Here is a 22,755-nt window from a genome sequence, read left to right as displayed (position 1 = left end):
TATAGATATATATAGTCCTAGGAGTCCTGACAGTGTCATACACTATGTATTATAGATATATATAGTCCTAGGAGTCCTGACAGTGTCATACACTATGTATTATAGATATATATAGTCCTAGGAGCCCTGACAGTGTCATACACTATGTATTATAGATATATATAGTCCTAGGAGTCCTGACAGTGTCATACACTATGTATTATAGATATATATAGTCCTAGGAGTCCTGACAGTGTCATACACTATGTATTATAGATATATAGTCCTAGGAGTCCTGACAGTGTCATACACTATGTATTATAGATATATATATATATATATAGTCCTAGGAGCCCTGACAGTGTCATACACTATGTACTATACACTCACCGGCCACTTTATTAGGTACACCATGCTAGTAACGGGTTGGACCCCCTTTTGCCTTCAGAACTGCCTCAATTCTTCGTGGCATAGATTCAACAAGGTGCTGGAAGCATTCCTCAGAGATTTTGCTCCATATTGACATGATGACATCACACAGTTGCAGTCGCAGATTTGTCGGCTGCACATCCATGATGCGAATCTCCCGTTCCACCACATCCCAAAGATGCTCCTCTATTGGATTGAGATCTGGTGACTGTGGAGGCCATTGGAGTACAGTGAACTCATTGTCATGTTCAAGAAACCAGTCTGAGATGATTCCAGCTTTATGACATGGCATTGCATTATCCTGCTGAAAGTAGCCATCAGATGTTGGGGACATTGTGGTCATAAAGGGATGGACATGGTCAGCAACAATACTCAGGTAGGCTTTGGCGTTGCAACGATGCTCAATTGGTACCAAGGGGCCCAAAGAGTGCCAAGAAAATATTCCCCACACCATGACACCACCACCACCAGCCTGAACCGTTACCGATACAAGGCAGGATGGATCCATGCTTTCATGTTGTTGACGCCAAATTCTGACCCTACCATCCGAATGTCGCAGCAGAAATCGAGACTCATCAGACCAGGCAACGTTTTTCCAATCTTCAATTGTCCAATTTCGATGAGCTTGTGCAAATTGTAGCCTCAGTTTCCTGCTCTTAGCTGAAAGGAGTGGCACCCGGTGTGGTCTTCTGCTGCTGTAGCCCATCTGTAGCCTCAAAGTTGGACGTACTGTGCGGCGTTCAGAGATGCTCTTCTGGCTACCTTGGTGTAACGGGTGGCTATTTGAGTCACTGTTGCCTTTCTATCAGCTGGAACCAGTCCGGCCATTCTCCTCTGACCTCTGGCATCAACAACGCATTTCCGCCCCCCACAGAACTGCCGCTCACTGGATGTTTTTTCTTTTTCGGACCATTCTCTGTAAACCCTAGAGATGGTTGTGCGTGAAAATCCCAGTAGATCAGCAGTTTCTGAAATACTCAGACCAGCCCTTCTGGCACCAACAACCATGCCACGTTCAAAGGCACTCAAATCACCTTTCTTCCCCCCCATACTGATGCTCGGTTTGAACTGCAGGAGATTGTCTTGACCATGTCTACTTGCCGAAATGCACTGAGTTGCCGCCATGTGATTGGCTGATTAGAAATTAAGTGTTAACGAGCAGTTGGACAGGTGTACCTAATAAAGTGGTCGATGAGTGTATAGTCCTAGGAGTCCTGACAGTGTCATACACTATGTATTATAGATATATATATAGTCCTGGGAGCCCTGACAGTGTCATACACTATGTATTATAGATATATATATAGTCCTGGGAGCCCTGACAGTGTCATACACTATGTATTATAGATATATATAGTCCTAGAGTCCTGACAGTGTCATACACTATGTATTATAGATAGATATAATCCTAGGAGCCCTGACAGTGTCATACACTATGTATTATAGATATATATAGTCCTAGGAGTCCTGACAGTGTCATACACTATGTATTATAGATATATATAGTCCTAGGAGTCCTGACAGTGTCATACACTATGTATTATAGATATATATAGTCCTAGCAGTCCTGACAGTGTCATACACTATGTATTATATATATATATAGTCCTAGGAGTCCTGACAGTGTCTCTCTCCTCCACGCTCTCCCCACTCCACGCTCTCCCTCTTTGCATGGCAGTAGGACTTCTTTACAAATAATCTCTCTCTCATGTGGGATCACCTCTGTTTTGTCTATTGTGATTGACCTCAGCAGAGCCTTTCTGGGACCCCTCCTCACACACATTAGATGGGTGGGGGCCGTCATATCTATAAGATAGTGCTCTCTTCTTCTTAGCCCACTGTTTGATAGCCTGAGTACTCTAGACTCCATCCAGTATACGCTATATATACTATATATGCTATGTTCTCCGGACCCTCTCTCAGTCACCTCTGCTCCAGCCCCCTCTCGGTCACCTCCTCTCAGCTCCCTCTCAGTCACCTCTGCTCCAGCCCCCTCTCAGTCACCTCCGCTCAGCTCTCTCTCTCGGTCACCTCCGCTCATCTCCCTCTCTCAGTCACCTCCGCTCAGCTCCCTCTCTCAGTCACCTCCGCTCAGCTCCCTCTCTCAGTCACCTCCGCTCAGCTCCCTCTCTCGGTCAGCTCTGCTCCAGCCCCCTCTCGGTCACCTCCGCTCAGCTCCCTCTCTCGGTCACCTCCGCTCAGCCCCCTCTCGGTCACCTCCACTCAGCTCCCTCTCTTGGTCACCTCCACTCAGCTACCTCTCTCGGTCACCTCCGCTCAGTTCCCTCTCTCGGTCACCTCCGCTCAGCTCCCTCTCTCGGTCACCTCCGCTCAGCTCCCTCTCTCGGTCACCTCCGCTCAGCTCCCTCTCTCGGTCACCTCCGCTCAGCTCCCTCTCTCGGTCACCTCCGCTCAGCTCCCCCTCTCAGTCACCTCCGCTCAGCTCCCTCTCTCGGTCACCTCCGCTCAGCCCCCTCTCTCGGTCACCTCCGCTCAGCTCCCCCTCTCAGTCACCTCCGCTCAGCTCCCTCTCTCGGTCACCTCCGCTCAGCCCCCTCTCGGTCACCTCCGCTCAGCTCCCTCTCTCAGTCACCTCCGCTCAGCTCCCTCTCTCAGTCACCTCCGCTCATTTCCCTCTCTCGGTCACCTCCGCTCAGCTCCCTCTCTCGGTCACCTCCGCTCATTTCCCTCTCTCAGTCACCTCCGCTCAGCTCTCTCTCTCGGTCACCTCCGCTCAGCCCTCTCTCGGTCACCTCCGCTCAGCTCCCTCTCTCGGTCACCTCCGCTCAGCTCCCTCCCTCGGTCACCTCCGCTCAGCTCCCTCTCTCGGTCACCTCCGCTCAGCTCCCCCTCTCGGTCAGCTCTGCTCCAGCCCCCTCTCGGTCACCTCCGCTCAGCTCCCTCTCTCGGTCACCTCCGCTCAGCCCCCTCTCGGTCACCTCCGCTCAGCCCCCTCTCGGTCACCTCCACTCAGCTCCCTCTCTCGGTCACCTCCGCTCAGCTACCTCTCTCGGTCACCTCCGCTCAGTTCCCTCTCTCAGTCACCTCCGCTCAGCTCCCTCTCTCGGTCACCTCCGCTCAGCTCCCTCTCTCGGTCACCTCCGCTCATCTCCCTCTCGGTCACCTCCTCCCCAGCCCCCTCTCGGTCACCTCCTCTCAGCTCCCTCTCAGTCACCTCCGCTCAGCTCCCCCTCTCAGTCACCTCCGCTCAGCTCCCTCTCTCGGTCACCTCCGCTCAGCCCCCTCTCGGTCACCTCCGCTCAGCTCCCTCTCTCAGTCACCTCCGCTCAGCTCCCTCTCTCAGTCACCTCCGCTCATTTCCCTCTCTCGGTCACCTCCGCTCAGCTCCCTCTCTCGGTCACCTCCGCTCATTTCCCTCTCTCAGTCACCTCCGCTCAGCTCTCTCTCTCGGTCACCTCCGCTCAGCCCTCTCTCGGTCACCTCCGCTCAGCTCCCTCTCTCGGTCACCTCCGCTCAGCTCCCTCTCTCGGTCACCTCCGCTCAGCTCCCCCTCTCGGTCAGCTCTGCTCCAGCCCCCTCTCGGTCACCTCCGCTCAGCTCCCTCTCTCGGTCACCTCCGCTCAGCCCCCTCTCGGTCACCTCCACTCAGCTCCCTCTCTCGGTCACCTCCGCTCAGCTACCTCTCTCGGTCACCTCCGCTCAGTTCCCTCTCTCAGTCACCTCCGCTCAGCTCCCTCTCTCGGTCACCTCCGCTCAGCTCCCTCTCTCGGTCACCTCCGCTCATCTCCCTCTCGGTCACCTCCTCCCCAGCCCCCTCTCGGTCACCTCCTCTCAGCTCCCTCTCAGTCACCTCCGCTCAGCCCCCTCTCGGTCACCTCCACTCAGCTCCCTCTCTCGGTCACCTCCGCTCAGCTACCTCTCTCGGTCACCTCCGCTCAGCTACCTCTCTCGGTCACCTCCGCTCAGCTCCCTCTCTCGGTCACCTCCGCTCAGCTACCTCTCTCGGTCACCTCCGCTCAGCTACCTCTCTCGGTCACCTCCGCTCAGCTCCCTCTCTCGGTCACCTCCGCTCAGCTACCTCTCTCGGTCACCTCCGCTCAGCTCCCTCTCTCAGTCACCTCCGCTCATCTCCCTCTCGGTCACCTCCTCCCCAGCCCCATCTCGGTCACCTCCTCTCAGCTCCCTCTCAGTCACCTCCGCTCAGCCCCCTCTCGGTCACCTCCACTCAGCTCCCTCTCTCGGTCACCTCCGCTCAGCTACCTCTCTCGGTCACCTTTGCTCAGCCCCCTCTCGGTCACCTCCGCTCAGCTCCCTCTCTCGGTCACCTTTGCTCAGCCCCCTCTCGGTCACCTCCGCTCAGCTCCCTCTCTCGGTCACCTCCGCTCATTTCCCTCTCTCGGTCACCTCCGCTCAGCTCCCTCTCTCGGTCACCTCCGCTCATTTCCCTCTCTCAGTCACCTCCGCTCAGCTCTCTCTCTCGGTCACCTCCGCTCAGCCCTCTCTCGGTCACCTCCGCTCAGCTCCCTCTCTCGGTCACCTCCGCTCAGCTCCCTCTCTCGGTCACCTTTGCTCAGCCCCCTCTCGGTCACCTCCGCTCAGCTCCCTCTCTCGGTCACCTCCGCTCATTTCCCTCTCTCGGTCACCTCCGCTCAGCTCCCTCTCTCGGTCACCTCCGCTCATTTCCCTCTCTCAGTCACCTCCGCTCAGCTCTCTCTCTCGGTCACCTCCGCTCAGCCCTCTCTCGGTCACCTCCGCTCAGCTCCCTCTCTCGGTCACCTCCGCTCAGCTCACTCTCTCGGTCACCTCCGCTCAGCTCCCTCTCTCGGTCACCTCCGCTCAGCCCCTTCTCGGTCAGCTCCTTTCTGTAGTTTGTGCCACTCTCTTCCTTATAATGACATATAATAAGAGATTTTCACGCTTACTGTTTGGCACATATGATGGACGTCGTCTTTGGCACATGTGTAGTCTCCCCAGAGACGTCCTCAGGCTGTAGCGCTCTCTCATGTGACAGGCAGGACGTTGCAGGAGCAGTGTAGAAGGAAGCCGATATGCTTCATGCTTCATGGATGCTGGAGTCTCCTTCACCAGATACGTCTCGCCAGCAGCACCGTCAGAGAATCTTCTAGAGATGTAGAAGGGCAACATTCAGTCTCTTCCTATTCCATGCACTCTCTTCCATCTAGTCACAGCTGTCTCTTATCCTGTCATCTCTTTACATCTCATTCTCTGACTGTCTCTGTCTGCCAATGGCTGCTGTTTAATGCCCATCCACTGACACGTCAAACACAATATGTCTACATCTGTCTCTTACTTCAGAGGTCTCTTGGTGTCCGGCCTGTCTCTTTACCCTTAGAACTGCTTTCATTCCTCCCCTAAGTCAGTTTTTGCCTGTCCCAGGTGTTGTCTCACTGGGATTCCTTTACTCCAGGGGTCTCTGACTCTCTCTATATGACTGGATGTTGTGGGGGGGGGGTCTCTTATCCCCATCAGATCTATATGGTAAATGTCTCCTCTTCCTCTTCAGTCTCAGGAGTCTCTTTTATCTCCATTCTGTGATTTCACCTCAGGAATCTCTTAGCCTTCTGTCTGTCTCTTTACCTAAATAATTTCATCCGCTCAAGTCTCTTTTTACATTACTACTCTCTTCCTCTATTTACCTCAGTGGTCTCTTTCCCTTCAGTCTGTCTCTTTCCCTCAGGAGTCTCTTCCTCTCCGGTCTGTCTCTTTCCCTCAGGACTCTCTTCCTCTCCAGTCTGTCTCTTTCCCTCAGGACTCTCTTCCTCTCCGGTCTGTCTCTTTCCCTCAGGACTCTCTTCCTATCCGGTCTGTCTCTTTCCCTCAGGACTCTCTTCCTCTCCGGTCTGTCTCTTTCCCTCAGGACTCTCTTCCTCTCCATTCTGTCTCATTCCCTCAGGACTCTCTTCCTCTCCATTCTGTCTCTTTCCCTCAGGACTATCTTCCTCTCCGGTCTGTCTCTTTCCCTCAGGACTCTCTTCCTCTCCATTCTGTCTCATTCCCTCAGGACTCTCTTCCTCTCCATTCTGTCTCTTTCCCTCAGGACTCTCTTCCTCTCCGGTCTGTCTCTTTCCCTCAGGACTCTCTTCCTCTCCGGTCTGTCTCTTTCCCTCAGGACTCTCTTCCTCTCCGGTCTGTATCTTTCCCTCAGGACTCTCTTCCTCTCCAGTCTGTCTCTTTCCTCAGGACTCTCTTCCTCTCCAGTCTGTCTCTTTCCTCAGGACTCTCTTCCTCTCCGGTCTGTCTCTTTCCCTCAGAACTCTCTTCCTCTCCGGTCTGTCTCTTCCTCTCCGGTCTGTCTCTTTCCCTCAGGACTCTCTTCCTCTCCAGTCTGTCTCTTCCTCTCCGGTCTGTCTCTTTCCCTCAGGTGTCTCTTCCGCTCCGGTCTGTCTCTTTCCCTCAGGTGTCTCTTCCTCTCCGGTCTGTCTCTTTCCCTCAGGTGTCTCTTCCTCTCCGGTCTGTCTCTTTCCCTCAGGTGTCTCTTCCTCTCCGGTCTGTCTCTTTCCCTCAGGTGTCTCTTCCTCTCCGGTCTGTCTCTTTCCCTCAGGACTCTCTTCCTCTCCAGTCTGTCTCTTTCCCTCAGGACTCTCTTCCTCTCCGGTCTGTCTCTTTCCCTCAGGACTCTCTTCCTATCCGGTCTGTCTCTTTCCCTCAGGACTCTCTTCCTCTCCGGTCTGTCTCTTTCCCTCAGGACTCTCTTCCTCTCCATTCTGTCTCATTCCCTCAGGACTCTCTTCCTCTCCATTCTGTCTCATTCCCTCAGGACTCTCTTCCTCTCCATTCTGTCTCTTTCCCTCAGGACTCTCTTCCTCTCCGGTCTGTCTCTTTCCCTCAGGACTCTCTTCCTCTCCGGTCTGTCTCTTTCCCTCAGGACTCTCTTCCTCTCCGGTCTGTATCTTTCCCTCAGGACTCTCTTCCTCTCCAGTCTGTCTCTTTCCTCAGGACTCTCTTCCTCTCCAGTCTGTCTCTTTCCTCAGGACTCTCTTCCTCTCCGGTCTGTCTCTTTCCCTCAGAACTCTCTTCCTCTCCGGTCTGTCTCTTCCTCTCCGGTCTGTCTCTTTCCCTCAGGACTCTCTTCCTCTCCAGTCTGTCTCTTCCTCTCCGGTCTGTCTCTTTCCCTCAGGTGTCTCTTCCTCTCCGGTCTGTCTCTTTCCCTCAGGTGTCTCTTCCTCTCCGGTCTGTCTCTTTCCCTCAGGTGTCTCTTCCTCTCCGGTCTGTCTCTTTCCCTCAGGTGTCTCTTCCTCTCCGGTCTGTCTCTTTCCCTCAGGTGTCTCTTCCTCTCCGGTCTGTCTCTTTCCCTCAGGACTCTCTTCCTCTCCAGTCTGTCTCTTTCCCTCAGGTGTCTCTTCCTCTCCAGTCTGTCTCGTTCCCTCAGGTGTCTCTTCCTCTCCAGTCTGTCTCTTTCCCTCAGGACTCTCTTCCTCTCCAGTCTGTCTCTTCCTCTCCAGTCTGTCTCTTTCCCTCAGGACTCTCTTCCTCTCCAGTCTGTCTCTTCCTCTCCGGTCTGTCTCTTTCCCTCAAGTGTCTCTTCCTCTCCGGTCTGTCTCTTCCTCTCCAGTCTGTCAGTCTGTCTCTTCCTCTCCAGTCTGTCTCTTCCTCTCCAGTCTGTCTCTTTCCCTCAGGTGTCTCTTCCTCTCCGGTCTGTCTCTTTCCCTCAGGACTCTCTTCCTCTCCGGTCTGTCTCTTCCTCTCCAACTGTCTCTTCCTCTCCGGTCTGTCTCTTTCCCTCAGGTGTCTCTTCCTCTCCAGTCTGTCTCTTTCCCTCAGGTGTCTCTTCCTCTCCAGTCTGTCTCTTTCCCTCAGGACTCTCTTCCTCTCCGGTCTGTCTCTTCCTCTCCGGTCTGTCTCTTTCCCTCAGGACTTTCTTCCTCTCCGGTCTGTCTCTTTCCCTCAGGTGTCTCTTCCTCTCCAGTCTGTCTCTTTCCCTCAGGTGTCTCTTCCTCTCCAGGCTGTCTCTTTCCCTCAGGTGTCTCTTCCTCTCCAGTCTGTCTCTTTCCCTCAGGACTCTCTTCCTCTCCGGTCTGTCTCTTTCCCTCAGGTGTCTCTTCCTCTCCGGTCTGTCTCTTTCCCTCAGGTGTCACTTCCTCTCCGGTCTGTCTCTTTCCCTCAGGTGTCTTTTCCTCTCCGGTCTGTCTCTTTCCCTCAGGACTCTCTTCCTCTCCGGTCTGTCTCTTTCCCTCAGGACTCTCTTCCTCTCCGGTCTGTCTCTTTCCCTAAGGACTCTCTTCCTCTCCATTCTGTCTCTTTCCCTCAGGACTATCTTCCTCTCCGGTCTGTCTCTTTCCCTCAGGACTCTCTTCCTCTCCATTCTGTCTCATTCCCTCAGGACTCTCTTCCTCTCCATTCTGTCTCTTTCCCTCAGGACTCTCTTCCTCTCCGGTCTGTCTCTTTCCCTCAGGACTCTCTTCCTCTCCGGTCTGTCTCTTTCCCTCAGGACTCTCTTCCTCTCCGGTCTGTATCTTTCCCTCAGGACTCTCTTCCTCTCCAGTCTGTCTCTTTCCTCAGGACTCTCTTCCTCTCCAGTCTGTCTCTTTCCTCAGGACTCTCTTCCTCTCCGGTCTGTCTCTTTCCCTCAGAACTCTCTTCCTCTCCGGTCTGTCTCTTCCTCTCCGGTCTGTCTCTTTCCCTCAGGACTCTCTTCCTCTCCAGTCTGTCTCTTCCTCTCCGGTCTGTCTCTTTCCCTCAGGTGTCTCTTCCTCTCCGGTCTGTCTCTTTCCCTCAGGTGTCTCTTCCTCTCCGGTCTGTCTCTTTCCCTCAGGTGTCTCTTCCTCTCCGGTCTGTCTCTTTCCCTCAGGTGTCTCTTCCTCTCCGGTCTGTCTCTTTCCCTCAGGTGTCTCTTCCTCTCCGGTCTGTCTCTTTCCCTCAGGACTCTCTTCCTCTCCAGTCTGTCTCTTTCCCTCAGGTGTCTCTTCCTCTCCAGTCTGTCTCTTTCCCTCAGGTGTCTCTTCCTCTCCAGTCTGTCTCTTTCCCTCAGGACTCTCTTCCTCTCCAGTCTGTCTCTTCCTCTCCAGTCTGTCTCTTTCCCTCAGGACTCTCTTCCTCTCCAGTCTGTCTCTTCCTCTCCGGTCTGTCTCTTTCCCTCAAGTGTCTCTTCCTCTCCGGTCTGTCTCTTCCTCTCCAGTCTGTCAGTCTGTCTCTTCCTCTCCAGTCTGTCTCTTCCTCTCCAGTCTGTCTCTTTCCCTCAGGTGTCTCTTCCTCTCCGGTCTGTCTCTTTCCCTCAGGACTCTCTTCCTCTCCGGTCTGTCTCTTCCTCTCCAACTGTCTCTTCCTCTCCGGTCTGTCTCTTTCCCTCAGGTGTCTCTTCCTCTCCAGTCTGTCTCTTTCCCTCAGGTGTCTCTTCCTCTCCAGTCTGTCTCTTTCCCTCAGGACTCTCTTCCTCTCCGGTCTGTCTCTTCCTCTCCGGTCTGTCTCTTTCCCTCAGGACTTTCTTCCTCTCCGGTCTGTCTCTTTCCCTCAGGTGTCTCTTCCTCTCCAGTCTGTCTCTTTCCCTCAGGTGTCTCTTCCTCTCCAGGCTGTCTCTTTCCCTCAGGTGTCTCTTCCTCTCCAGTCTGTCTCTTTCCCTCAGGACTCTCTTCCTCTCCGGTCTGTCTCTTTCCCTCAGGTGTCTCTTCCTCTCCGGTCTGTCTCTTTCCCTCAGGTGTCACTTCCTCTCCGGTCTGTCTCTTTCCCTCAGGTGTCTTTTCCTCTCCGGTCTGTCTCTTTCCCTCAGGACTCTCTTCCTCTCCGGTCTGTCTCTTTCCCTCAGGACTCTCTTCCTCTCCGGTCTGTCTCTTTCCCTAAGGACTCTCTTCCTCTCCGGTCTGTCTCTTTCCCTCAGGTGTCTCTTCCTCTACGGTCTGTCTCTTTCCCTCAGGTGTCTCTTCTTCACCAGTCTGTCTCTTTCCCTCAGGTGTCTCTTCCTCTCCAGTCTGTCTCTTTCCCTCAGGACTCTCTTCTTCTCCGGTCTGTCTCTTCCTCTCCGGTCTGTCTCTTTCCCTCAGGACTCTCTTCCTCTCCGGTCTGTCTCTTTCCCTCAGGTGTCTCTTCCTCTCCAGTCTGTCTCTTTCCCTCAGGTGTCTCTTCCTCTCCAGTCTGTCTCTTTCCCTCAGGTGTCTCTTCCTCTCCGGTCTGTCTCTTTCCCTCAGGACTCTCTTCCTCTCCATTCTGTCTCATTCCCTCAGGACTCTCTTCCTCTCCGGTCTGTCTCTTTCCCTCAGGTGTCTCTTCCTCTCCAGTCTGTCTCTTTCCCTCAGGTGTCTCTTCCTCTCCGGTCTGTCTCTTTCCCTCAGGTGTCTCTTCCTCTCCAGTCTGTCTCTTCCTCTCCGGACTGTCTCTTTCACTCAGGTGTCTCTTCCTCTCCAGTCTGTCTCTTTCCCTCAGGACTCTCTTCCTCTCCGGTCTGTCTCTTTCCCTCAGGACTCTCTTCCTCTCCGGTCTGTCTCTTTCCCTCAGGTGTCTCTTCCTCTCCAGTCTGTCTCTTTCCCTCAGGTGTCTCTTCCTCTCCAGTCTGTCTCTTTCCCTCAGGTGTCTCTTCCTCTCCAGTCTGTCTCTTCCTCTCCGGTCTGTCTCTTTCCCTCAGGACTCTCTTCCTCTCCAGTCTGTCTCTTTCCCTCAGGACTCTCTTCCTCTCCGGTCTGTCTCTTTCCCTCAGGACTCTCTTCCTCTCCGGTCTGTCTCTTTCCCTCAGGTGTCTCTTCCTCTCCAGTCTGTCTCTTTCCCTCAGGTGTCTCTTCCTCTCCAGTCTGTCTCTTTCCCTCAGGTGTCTCTTCCTCTCCAGTCTGTCTCTTTCCCTCAGGACTCTCTTCCTCTCCGGTCTGTCTCTTTCCCTCAGGTGTCTCTTCCTCTCCGGTCTGTCTCTTTCCCTCAGGTGTCACTTCCTCTCCGGTCTGTCTCTTTCCCTCAGGTGTCTTTTCCTCTCCGGTCTGTCTCTTTCCCTCAGGACTCTCTTCCTCTCCGGTCTGTCTCTTTCCCTCAGGACTCTCTTCCTCTCCGGTCTGTCTCTTTCCCTAAGGACTCTCTTCCTCTCCGGTCTGTCTCTTTCCCTCAGGTGTCTCTTCCTCTACGGTCTGTCTCTTTCCCTCAGGTGTCTCTTCTTCACCAGTCTGTCTCTTTCCCTCAGGTGTCTCTTCCTCTCCAGTCTGTCTCTTTCCCTCAGGACTCTCTTCTTCTCCGGTCTGTCTCTTCCTCGCCGGTCTGTCTCTTTCCCTCAGGACTCTCTTCCTCTCCGGTCTGTCTCTTTCCCTCAGGTGTCTCTTCCTCTCCAGTCTGTCTCTTTCCCTCAGGTGTCTCTTCCTCTCCAGTCTGTCTCTTTCCCTCAGGTGTCTCTTCCTCTCCGGTCTGTCTCTTTCCCTCAGGACTCTCTTCCTCTCCATTCTGTCTCATTCCCTCAGGACTCTCTTCCTCTCCGGTCTGTCTCTTTCCCTCAGGTGTCTCTTCCTCTCCAGTCTGTCTCTTTCCCTCAGGTGTCTCTTCCTCTCCGGTCTGTCTCTTTCCCTCAGGTGTCTCTTCCTCTCCAGTCTGTCTCTTCCTCTCCGGACTGTCTCTTTCACTCAGGTGTCTCTTCCTCTCCAGTCTGTCTCATTCCCTCAGGACTCTCTTCCTCTCCATTCTGTCTCATTCCCTCAGGACTCTCTTCCTCTCCGGTCTGTCTCTTTCCCTCAGGACTCTCTTCCTCTCCGGTCTGTCTCTTTCCCTCAGGACTCTCTTCCTCTCCGGTCTGTCTCTTTCCCTCAGGTGTCTCTTCCTCTCCAGTCTGTCTCTTTCCCTCAGGTGTCTCTTCCTCTCCAGTCTGTCTCTTTCCCTCAGGTGTCTCTTCCTCTCCAGTCTGTCTCTTCCTCTCCGGTCTGTCTCTTTCCCTCAGGACTCTCTTCCTCTCCAGTCTGTCTCTTTCCCTCAGGACTCTCTTCCTCTCCGGTCTGTCTCTTTCCCTCAGGACTCTCTTCCTCTCTGGTCTGTCTCTTTCCCTCAGGACTCTCTTTCTCTCCAGTCTGTCTCTTTCCCTCAGGACTCTCTTCCTCTCCGGTCTGTCTCTTCCTCTGCGGTCTGTCTCTTTCCCTCAGGTGTCTCTTCCTCTCCGGTCTGTCTCTTTCCCTCAGGTGTCTCTTCCTCTCCGGTCTGTCTCTTTCCCTCAGGACTCTCTTCCTCTCCGGTCTGTCTCTTTCCCTCAGGTGTCTCTTCCTCTCCAGTCTGTCTCTTTCCCTCAGGACTCTCTTCCTCTCCGGTCTGTCTCTTTCGCTCAGGTGTCTCTTCCTCTCCAGTCTGTCTCTTTCCCTCAGGACTCTCTTCCTCTCCAGTCTGTCTCTTTCCCTCAGGACTCTCTTCCTCTCCAGTCTGTCTCTTTCCCTCAGGACTCTCTTCCTCTCCGGTCTGTCTCTTTCCCTCAGGTGTCTCTTCCTCTCCGGTCTGTCTCTTTCCCTCAGGTGTCTCTTCCTCTCCAGTCTGTCTCTTTCCCTCAGAACTCTCTTCCTCTCCGGTCTGTCTCTTTCCCTCAGGACTCTCTTCCTCTCCGGTCTGTCTCTTTCCCTCAGGTGTCTCTTCCTCTCCAGTCTGTCTCTTTCCCTCAGGACTCTCTTCCTCTCCGGTCTGTCTCTTTCCCTCAGGTGTCTCTTCCTCTCCAGTCTGTCTCTTTCCCTCAGGACTCTCTTCCTCTCCAGTCTGTCTCTTTCCCTCAGGACTCTCTTCCTCTCCAGTCTGTCTCTTTCCCTCAGGACTCTCTTCCTCTCCGGTCTGTCTCTTTCCCTCAGGTGTCTCTTCCTCTCCGGTCTGTCTCTTTCCCTCAGGTGTCTCTTCCTCTCCAGTCTGTCTCTTTCCCTCAGAACTCTCTTCCTCTCCGGTCTGTCTCTTTCCCTCAGGACTCTCTTCCTCTCCGGTCTGTCTCTTCCTCTCTGGTCTGTCTCTTTCCCTCAGGACTCTCTTTCTCTCCAGTCTGTCTCTTTCCCTCAGGACTCTCTTCCTCTCCGGTCTGTCTCTTCCTCTCCGGTCTTTCTCTTTCCCTCAGGTGTCTCTTCCTCTCCGGTCTTTCTCTTTCCCTCAGGTGTCTCTTCCTCTCCGGTCTGTCTCTTTCCCTCAGGTGTCTCTTCCTCTCCGGTCTGTCTCTTTCCTTCAGGTGTCTCTTCCTCTCCGGTCTTTCTCTTTCCCTCAGGTGTCTCTTCCTCTCCGGTCTTTCTCTTTCCCTCAGGTGTCTCTTCCTCTCCGGTCTGTCTCTTTCCCTCAGGACTCTCTTCCTCTCCAGTCTGTCTCTTTCCCTCAGGACTCTCTTCCTCTCCGGTCTGTCTCTTTCCCTCAGGTGTCTCTTCCTCTCCGGTCTGTCTCTTTCCCTCAGGTGTCTCTTCCTCTCCAGTCTGTCTCTTTCCCTCAGGTGTCTCTTCCTCTCCGGTCTGTCTCTTTCCCTCAGGACTCTCTTCCTCTCCGGTCTGTCTCTTTCCCTCAGGTGTCTCTTCCTCTCCAGTCTGTCTCTTTCCCTCAGGTGTCTCTTCCTCTCCAGTCTGTCTCTTTCCCTCAGGTGTCTCTTCCTCTCCGGTCTGTCTCTTTCCCTCAGGACTCTCTTCCTCTCCGGTCTGTCTCTTTCCCTCAGGTGTCTCTTCCTCTCCAGTCTGTCTCTTTCCCTCAGGTGTCTCTTCCTCTCCGGTCTGTCTCTTTCCCTCAGGACTCTCTTCCTCTCCGGTCTGTCTCTTTCCCTCAGGACTCTCTTCCTCTCCGGTCTGTCTCTTCCTCTCCGGTCTGTCTCTTTCCCTCAGGTGTCTCTTCCTCTCCGGTCTGTCTCTTTCCCTCAGGACTCTCTTCCTCTCCGGTCTGTCTCTTTCCCTCAGGTGTCTCTTCCTCTCCGGTCTGTCTCTTTCCCTCAGGACTCTCTCTTCCTCTCCAGTCTGTCTCTTTCCCTCAGGACTCTCTTCCTCTCCGGTCTGTCTCTTTCCCTCAGGACTCTCTTCCTCTCCGGTCTGTCTCTTTCCCTCAGGTGTCTCTTCCTCTCCGGTCTGTCTCTTTCCCTCAGGTGTCTCTTCCTCTCCGGTCTGTCTCTTTCCCTCAGGTGTCTCTTCCTCTCCAGTCTGTCTCTTTCCCTCAGGTGTCTCTTCCTCTCCAGTCTGTCTCTTTCCCTCAGGTGTCTCTTCCTCTCCGGTCTGTCTCTTCCTCTCTGGTCTGTCTCTTTCCCTCAGGACTCTCTTTCTCTCCAGTCTGTCTCTTTCCCTCAGGACTCTCTTCCTCTCCTGTCTGTCTCTTCCTCTGCGGTCTGTCTCTTTCCCTCAGGTGTCTCTTCCTCTCCGGTCTGTCTCTTTCCCTCAGGTGTCTCTTCCTCTCCGGTCTGTCTCTTTCCCTCAGGTGTCTATTCCTCTCCGGTCTGTCTCTTTCCCTCAGGTGTCTCTTCCTCTCCGGTCTGTCTCTTTCCCTCAGGACTCTCTTCCTCTCCGGTCTGTCTCTTTCCCTCAGGTGTCTCTTTGTCACGGAGCAAAGGTATACGTCTTCCTCCGGAAGGTCTTTTGAATCAACACGGACGCAAGAGGTCGGGAGACAACAGCAATTTATTGTAATCCACAAAGTTAGTAGCCGGCGGCGGTCACATCAACCGTAATAACAATAAGTCCACAGAAGTCACAATCCAATGATAACTTTGGTTCCTTGGTCCTGTAACTAAATTCTGGCTCTCTGCAGAGCTGTGCACAGGCCGGCTAACACATACTAACTCCAGCTACAACTATATACTAAGACTGTTACTTCCTCTATCTGTGGGTGGGGAGGGCTGAGTCACAGATCCTTCCCCCCTCACCTATACCAAGGAGAGCAGACTCCCTGTCTCCTGTGGACAATGCACCGTCCAACATCTTCTTGGAGACACTGATCAGATTATCTCCACCCATTGTCCTCACTGGTCCTCACTAGTTAGAGGTATTTGCATACAATGTGCTAACACACTAGACCCCAATCAGCCAACTACACATTGATGTATACAACAGGTTAGAGAATACATTCCACATGAAATATATATTACACATTGCCTATTGCCGGACTCTAACCATCCCGTGACAACCCCTCCCCCTCTCAAAACATGTGCATGACACAATTGGCCTACACAGGTAAATTGGGGAATGCACATCAGTCTCTATAGCTCATATGTCCTCCTGCAGGGATAACCCATCTGCGTTCTGGTGTTGGTTCCCTCGGCGGTACTGAATGGTAAAGTTGTAGGGTTGAAGGGCTGGCATCTGTCAGAAAATCCGGTCGATCCATGTTGGCGTCTCTCTGAGCTTGGCTTCGGGTCACTGCTCCCACAAAGTGGCACTGTAGATTTCCAACATCGTTGCCTAACAAAACATCGGCCGGCAGCCCGCTCATCACACCAATTGTGCATCGTTTTGGTCCATAACCATAGTCGAGTTCCACGGTAGCTTTAGGAATACGTCTTTGAGTACCCCCTGCCAACTTGATAGAAATGCCAGGGCCCTCCTCTAGGGCCTCGGGTCGCACAACTCGGGGGTCCGCTACCGTTAGGAAAGCTCCCGAGTCCCGGAATCCAACAACTGTTCGGCCATCCAGTAGGACCTCCTGCAAGTGCTTCCGCTGAGGGTTTGCGGGATGTGTGGCGGAGGGCTGAATCCCATAGACCCCTGGAGGTGGAACAGATGGGTCATTCATGGAGTCATCTGGAAATGGGGCCAAACTTTCTGTCCTAGGAGTGGTTCCCAGGTAGTGAATAGGCCGGGATGCCACGGTGGCCCGTGCCCCCATGTTAACAGGGCAACTAGCTTGCAAATGTCCAGGCCGCCCGCACCCAAAACATCTGCGCTCTAGCATTCTTCCAGTAGGTCGTTGTCTAGGGACAGGGTTGTTCATAGCTGGAGGCCGATGGGCTGGGGCAGGGGTAGAGGGGGAATTGTAATCCTGAGGCCGGGCACGAAAGGTGGGTGGCTGGATGAAGGGTGTCTGGCGGACTGTGGTAGTTTTCCGCTCCTCTGCAAACAACCTCTTCCACTGCGGCTTGATGGTCAGGCCCTCATCTGCAAGGGAAGCAGCTTGCTCCACTGTGGCTGGGTTCCGTTCCAGCACCCACTCACGGATCTCAGCGGGGCACTGGGAAAAGAACTGTTCCTTAAGTATGACTTGGAGGATCTTATCGACTGTGACAGCCTCCTCTCCTTCTAGCCAGCGCTTGCATGCTTGCTTCAACTTGTGGGCGAACATGTGGAAGGAGCTTCCCCCATTGTAAGACAAAGAGCGGAACTGAACTCGGTAGGTCTCTGGAGTGACGGCATAATACTTCTGCACCGCTCTTTTAATGGCCTCATAGTCCCGCTGATCACTAGGGTCCATGGCTCTGAGAGCTTCCGCAGCCCCATCTCGTAGGTGCCCCACCAGATACCGGACCCAATCCTTCTCTGGGACTTCCATCAGGTGGCACTGGTGTTCGAAGTCCTGAAAATATCCATCAACATCCCCAGCCGCTTCCTCAAAGGTCTTGAAGTGTTTATGGGAGACATATGGTGGTTCTCTCACTGTTGGGCTGGGGGCCGACGTTTGATTATAATTCCTCATAGTTATCTCAGCCATTCGCATTTCATGCGCCATTCTTTCCTTTTCATGCGCCATTCTCTGTTCCTCCTTCTCCGTTTCCTGAGCCCTCTGTAATGCTCTACTCCTTTGCTCTGCAGTTGCTCCTAGCCCCAGCACTGCCAATTCCTCCTCATACAAAACAACCCATCTGCTCTTTTGGGTCTGTACCTGCCACTCCTGTATCTCTACTGTCTCCTGGGGGCAGCCCTCCTCATGGTCGCTTTGCAGGGTCATCTCCTCCAGTGCCTCGATCAGTTGCTCTTTCGTTCTTCCCTGGTAACTCAGGTTTAGTTCCCGGGCCCTTACTTGTAGACTTGCCATAGTCCAGTTCCTGTATTCTGAGGTTGTGGCTCCATTAATCGCTGGGCTGCTGTAGTCCATCTCGCTATCCGCTGTTGATCCCACCGCTGCCAACCAGTTGTCACGGAGCAAAGGTATACGTCTTCCTCCGGAAGGTCTTTTGAATCAACACGGACGCAAGAGGTCGGGAGACAACAGCAATTTATTGTAATCCACAAAGTTAGTAGCCGGCGGCGGTCACATCAACCGTAATAACAATAAGTCCACAGAAGTCACAATCCAATGATAACTTTGGTTCCTTGGTCCTGTAACTAAATTCTGGCTCTCTGCAGAGCTGTGCACAGGCCGGCTAACACATACTAACTCCAGCTACAACTATATACTAAGACTGTTACTTCCTCTATCTGTGGGTGGGGAGGGCTGAGTCACAGATCCTTCCCCCCTCACCTATACCAAGGAGAGCAGACTCCCTGTCTCCTGTGGACAATGCACCGTCCAACATCTTCTTGGAGACACTGATCAGATTATCTCCACCCATTGTCCTCACTGGTCCTCACTAGTTAGAGGTATTTGCATACAATGTGCTAACACACTAGACCCCAATCAGCCAACTACACATTGATGTATACAACAGGTTAGAGAATACATTCCACATGAAATATATATTACACATTGCCTATAGTATAGACTCTAACCATCCCGTGACACTCTTCCTCTCCGGTCTGTCTCTTTCCCTCAGGTGTCTCTTCCTCTCCGGTCTGTCTCTTTCCCTCAGGTGTCTCTTCCTCTCCGGTCTGTCTCTTTCCCTCAGGTGTCTCTTCCTCTCCGGTCTGTCTCTTTCCCTCAGGTGTCTCTTCCTTTCCGGTCTGTCTCTTTCCCTCAGGTGTCTCTTCCTCTCCGGTCTGTCTCTTTCCCTCAGGTGTCTCTTCCTCTCCGGTCTGTCTCTTTCCCTCAGGTGTCTCTTCCTCTCCAGTCTTTCTCTTTCCCTCAGGTGTCTCTTCCTCTCCGGTCTGTCTCTTTCCCTCAGGACTCTCTTCCTCTCCAGTCTGTCTCTTTCCCTCAGGACTCTCTTCCTCTCCGGTCTGTCTCTTTCCCTCAGGTGTCTTTTCCTCTCCGGTCTGTCTCTTTCCCTCAGGTGTCTCTTCCTCTCCAGTCTGTCTCTTTCCCTCAGGTGTCTCTTCCTCTCCGGTCTGTCTCTTTCCCTCAGGACTCTCTTCCTCTCCGGTCTGTCTCTTTCCCTCAGGACTCTCTTCCTCTCCGGTCTGTCTCTTCCTCTCCGGTCTGTCTCTTTCCCTCAGGTGTCTCTTCCTCTCCGGTCTGTCTCTTTCCCTCAGGACTCTCTTCCTCTCCGGTCTGTCTCTTTCCCTCAGATGTCTCTTCCTCTCCGGTCTGTCTCTTTCCCTCAGGTGTCTCTTCCTCTCCAGTCTGTCTCTTTCCCTCAGGTGTCTCTTCCTCTCCGGTCTGTCTCTTTCCCTCAGGACTCTCTTCCTCTCCGGTCTGTCTCTTTCCCTCAGGTGTCTCTTTCCCTCAGGTGTCTCTTCCTCTCCGGTCTGTCTCTTTCCCTCAGGTGTCTCTTCCTCTCCAGTCTGTCTCTTTCCCTCAGGACTCTCTCTTCCTCTCCAGTCTGTCTCTTTCCCTCAGGACTCTCTTCCTCTCCGGTCTGTCTCTTTCCCTCAGGACTCTCTTCCTCTCCGGTCTGTCTCTTTCCCTCAGGTGTCTCTTCCTCTCCAGTCTGTCTCTTTCCCTCAGGTGTCTCTTCCTCTCCAGTCTGTCTCTTTCCCTCAGGTGTCTCTTCCTCTCCAGTCTGTCTCTTTCCCTCAGGTGTCTCTTCCTCTCCAGTCTGTCTCTTCCTCTCCGGTCTGTCTCTTCCTCTCCAGTCTGTCTCTTTCCCTCAGGTGTCTCTTCCTCTCCGGTCTGTCTCTTTCCCTCAGGTGTCTCTTCCTCTCCGGTCTGTCTCTTTCCCTCAGGACTCTCTTCCTCTCCGGTCTGTCTCTTTCCCTCAGGTGTCTCTTCCTCTCCAGTCTGTCTCTTTCCCTCAGGTGTCTCTTCCTCTCCGGTCTGTCTCTTTCCCTCAGGTGTCTCTTCCTCTCCGGTCTGTCTCTTTCCCTCAGGTGTCTCTTCCTCTCCGGTCTGTCTCTTTCCCTCAGGACTCTCTTCCTCTCCGGTCTGTCTCTTCCTCTCCGGTCTGTCTCTTTCCCTCAGGTGTCTCTTCCTCTCCGGTCTGTCTCTTTCCCTCAGGACTCTCTTCCTCTCCGGTCTGTCTCTTTCCCTCAGGTGTCTCTTCCTCTCCGGTCTGTCTCTTTCCCTCAGGTGTCTCTTCCTCTCCAGTCTGTCTCTTTCCCTCAGGTGTCTCTTCCTCTCCGGTCTGTCTCTTTCCCTCAGGACTCTCTTCCTCTCCGGTCTGTCTCTTTCCCTCAGGTGTCTCTTCCTCTCCAGTCTGTCTCTTTCCCTCAGGTGTCTCTTCCTCTCCGGTCTGTCTCTTTCCCTCAGGTGTCTCTTCCTCTCCAGTCTGTCTCTTTCCCTCAGGACTCTCTCTTCCTCTCCAGTCTGTCTCTTTCCCTCAGGACTCTCTTCCTCTCCGGTCTGTCTCTTTCCCTCAGGACTCTCTTCCTCTCCGGTCTGTCTCTTTCCCTCAGGTGTCTCTTCCTCTCCAGTCTGTCTCTTTCCCTCAGGTGTCTCTTCCTCTCCAGTCTGTCTCTTTCCCTCAGGTGTCTCTTCCTCTCCAGTCTGTCTCTTTCCCTCAGGTGTCTCTTCCTCTCCGGTCTGTCTCTTTCCCTCAGGTGTCTCTTCCTCTCCGGTCTGTCTCTTTCCCTCAGGACTCTCTTCCTCTCCGGTCTGTCTCTTTCCCTCAGGTGTCTCTTCCTCTCCAGTCTGTCTCTTTCCCTCAGGTGTCTCTTCCTCTCCGGTCTGTCTCTTTCCCTCAGGACTCTCTCTTCCTCTCCGGTCTGTCTCTTTCCCTCAGGTGTCTCTTCCTCTCCAGTCTGTCTCTTTCCCTCAGGTGTCTCTTCCTCTCCAGTCTGTCTCTTTCCCTCAGGTGTCTCTTCCTCTCCGGTCTGTCTCTTTCCCTCAGGTGTCTCTTCCTCTCCGGTCTGTCTCTTTCCCTCAGGTGTCTCTTCCTCTCCGGTCTGTCTCTTTCCCTCAGGTGTCTCTTCCTCTCCAGTCTGTCTCTTTCCCTCAGGTGTCTCTTCCTCTCCAGTCTGTCTCTTTCCCTCAGGACTCTCTTCCTCTCCGGTCTGTCTCTTTCCCTCAGATGTCTCTTCCTCTCCAGTCTGTCTCTTCCCCTCAGGTGTCTCTTCCTCTCTGGTCTGTCTCTTTCCCTCAGGTGTCTCTTCCTCTCCGGTCTGTCTCTTTCCCTCAGGTGTCTCTTCCTCTCCGGTCTGTCTCTTTCCCTCAGGTGTCTCTTCCTCTCCAGTCTGTCTCTTTCCCTCAGGTGTCTCTTCCTCTCCGGTCTGTCTCTTTCCCTCAGGACTCTCTTCCTCTCCGGTCTGTCTCTTTCCCTCAGGACTCTCTTCCTCTCCAGTCTGTCTCTTTCCCTCAGGTGTCTCTTCCTCTCTGGTCTGTCTCTTTCCCTCAGGTGTCTCTTCCTCTCCGGTCTGTCTCTTTCCCTCAGGTGTCTCTTCCTCTCCAGTCTGTCTCTTTCCCTCAGGACTCTCTTCCTCTCCAGTTTTTCTCTTTCCCTCAGGTGTCTCTTCCTCTCCAGTCTGTCTCTTTCCCTCAGGTGTCTCTTTCCCTCAGGACTCTCTTCCTCTCCAGTCTGTCTCTTCCCCTCAGGTGTCTCTTCCTCTCCGGTCTGTCTCTTTCCCTCAGGTGTCTCTTCCTCTCCGGTCTGTCTCTTTCCCTCAGGTGTCTCTTCCTCTCCGGTCTGTCTCTTTCCCTCAGGTGTCTCTTCCTCTCTGGTCTGTCTCTTTCCCTCAGGTGTCTCTTCCTCTCCGGTCTGTCTCTTTCCCTCAGGACTCTCTTCCTCTCCGGTCTGTCTCTTTCCCTCAGGACTCTCTTCCTCTCCAGTCTGTCTCTTTCCCTCAGGTGTCTCTTCCTCTCTGGTCTGTCTCTTTCCCTCAGGTGTCTCTTCCTCTCCGGTCTGTCTCTTTCCCTCAGGTGTCTCTTCCTCTCCAGTCTGTCTCTTTCCCTCAGGACTCTCTTCCTCTCCAGTTTTTCTCTTTCCCTCAGGTGTCTCTTCCTCTCCAGTCTGTCTCTTTCCCTCAGGTGTCTCTTTCCCTCAGGACTCTCTTCCTCTCCAGTCTGTCTCTTTCCCTCAGGTGTCTCTTCCTCTCCAGTCTGTCTCTTTCCCTCAGGTGTCTCTTCCTCTCCGGTCTGTCTCTTTCCCTCAGGTGTCTCTTCCTCTCCGGTCTGTCTCTTTCCCTCAGGTGTCTCTTCCTCTCCGGTCTGTCTCTTTCCCTCAGGTGTCTCTTCCTCTCCGGTCTGTCTCTTTCCCTCAGGTGTCTCTTCCTCTCCAGTCTGTCTCTTTCCCTCAGGACTCTCTTCCTCTCCAGTTTTTCTCTTTCCCTCAGGTGTCTCTTCCTCTCCGGTCTGTCTCTTTCCCTCAGGTGTCTCTTCCTCTCCGGTCTGTCTCTTTCCCTCAGGTGTCTCTTCCTCTCCGGTCTGTCTCTTTCCCTCAGGTGTCTCTTCCTCTCCGGTCTGTCTCTTTCCCTCAGGTGTCTCTTCCTCTCCAGTCTGTCTCTTTCCCTCAGGACTCTCTTCCTCTCCAGTTTTTCTCTTTCCCTCAGGTGTCTCTTCCTCTCCAGTCTGTCTCTTTCCCTCAGGTGTCTCTTTCCCTCAGGACTCTCTTCCTCTCCAGTCTGTCTCTTTCCCTCAGGTGTCTCTTCCTCTCCAGTCTGTCTCTTTCCCTCAGGTGTCTCTTCCTCTCCGGTCTGTCTCTTTCCCTCAGGTGTCTCTTCCTCTCCGGTCTGTCTCTTTCCCTCAGGTGTCTCTTCCTCTCCGGTCTGTCTCTTTCCCTCAGGTGTCTCTTCCTCTCCAGTCTGTCTCTTTCCCTCAGGTGTCTCTTCCTCTCCGGTCTGTCTCTTTCCCTCAGGACTCTCTTCCTCTCCGGTCTGTCTCTTTCCCTCAGGACTCTCTTCCTCTCCAGTCTGTCTCTTTCCCTCAGGTGTCTCTTCCTCTCTGGTCTGTCTCTTTCCCTCAGGTGTCTCTTCCTCTCCGGTCTGTCTCTTTCCCTCAGGTGTCTCTTCCTCTCCAGTCTGTCTCTTTCCCTCAGGACTCTCTTCCTCTCCAGTTTTTCTCTTTCCCTCAGGTGTCTCTTCCTCTCCAGTCTGTCTCTTTCCCTCAGGTGTCTCTTTCCCTCAGGACTCTCTTCCTCTCCAGTCTGTCTCTTCCCCTCAGGTGTCTCTTCCTCTCCGGTCTGTCTCTTTCCCTCAGGTGTCTCTTCCTCTCCGGTCTGTCTCTTTCTCTCAGGTGTCTCTTCCTCTCCGGTCTGTCTCTTTCCCTCAGGTGTCTCTTCCTCTCTGGTCTGTCTCTTTCCCTCAGGTGTCTCTTCCTCTCCGGTCTGTCTCTTTCCCTCAGGACTCTCTTCCTCTCCGGTCTGTCTCTTTCCCTCAG

General features: G+C 53.6%; 1 protein-coding gene across 1 annotated transcript in view; it reads left to right on the top strand.

Annotated features, from left to right (window-relative positions):
- Window positions 1-22,755, top strand: part of RGP1 (RGP1 partner of RAB6A GEF complex) — a 62,100-nt gene that overhangs the window by 17,928 nt on the left and 21,417 nt on the right. The window lies entirely within an intron of this gene.

This window comes from Leptodactylus fuscus, unplaced genomic scaffold (assembly GCF_031893055.1).
Source record: "Leptodactylus fuscus isolate aLepFus1 unplaced genomic scaffold, aLepFus1.hap2 HAP2_SCAFFOLD_124, whole genome shotgun sequence".
NCBI classification, from domain to species: domain Eukaryota; kingdom Metazoa; phylum Chordata; class Amphibia; order Anura; family Leptodactylidae; genus Leptodactylus; species Leptodactylus fuscus.
The sequence above is the reverse complement of the archived record's forward strand: the minus strand, read 5'-3'. Positions and strand labels throughout refer to the sequence as shown.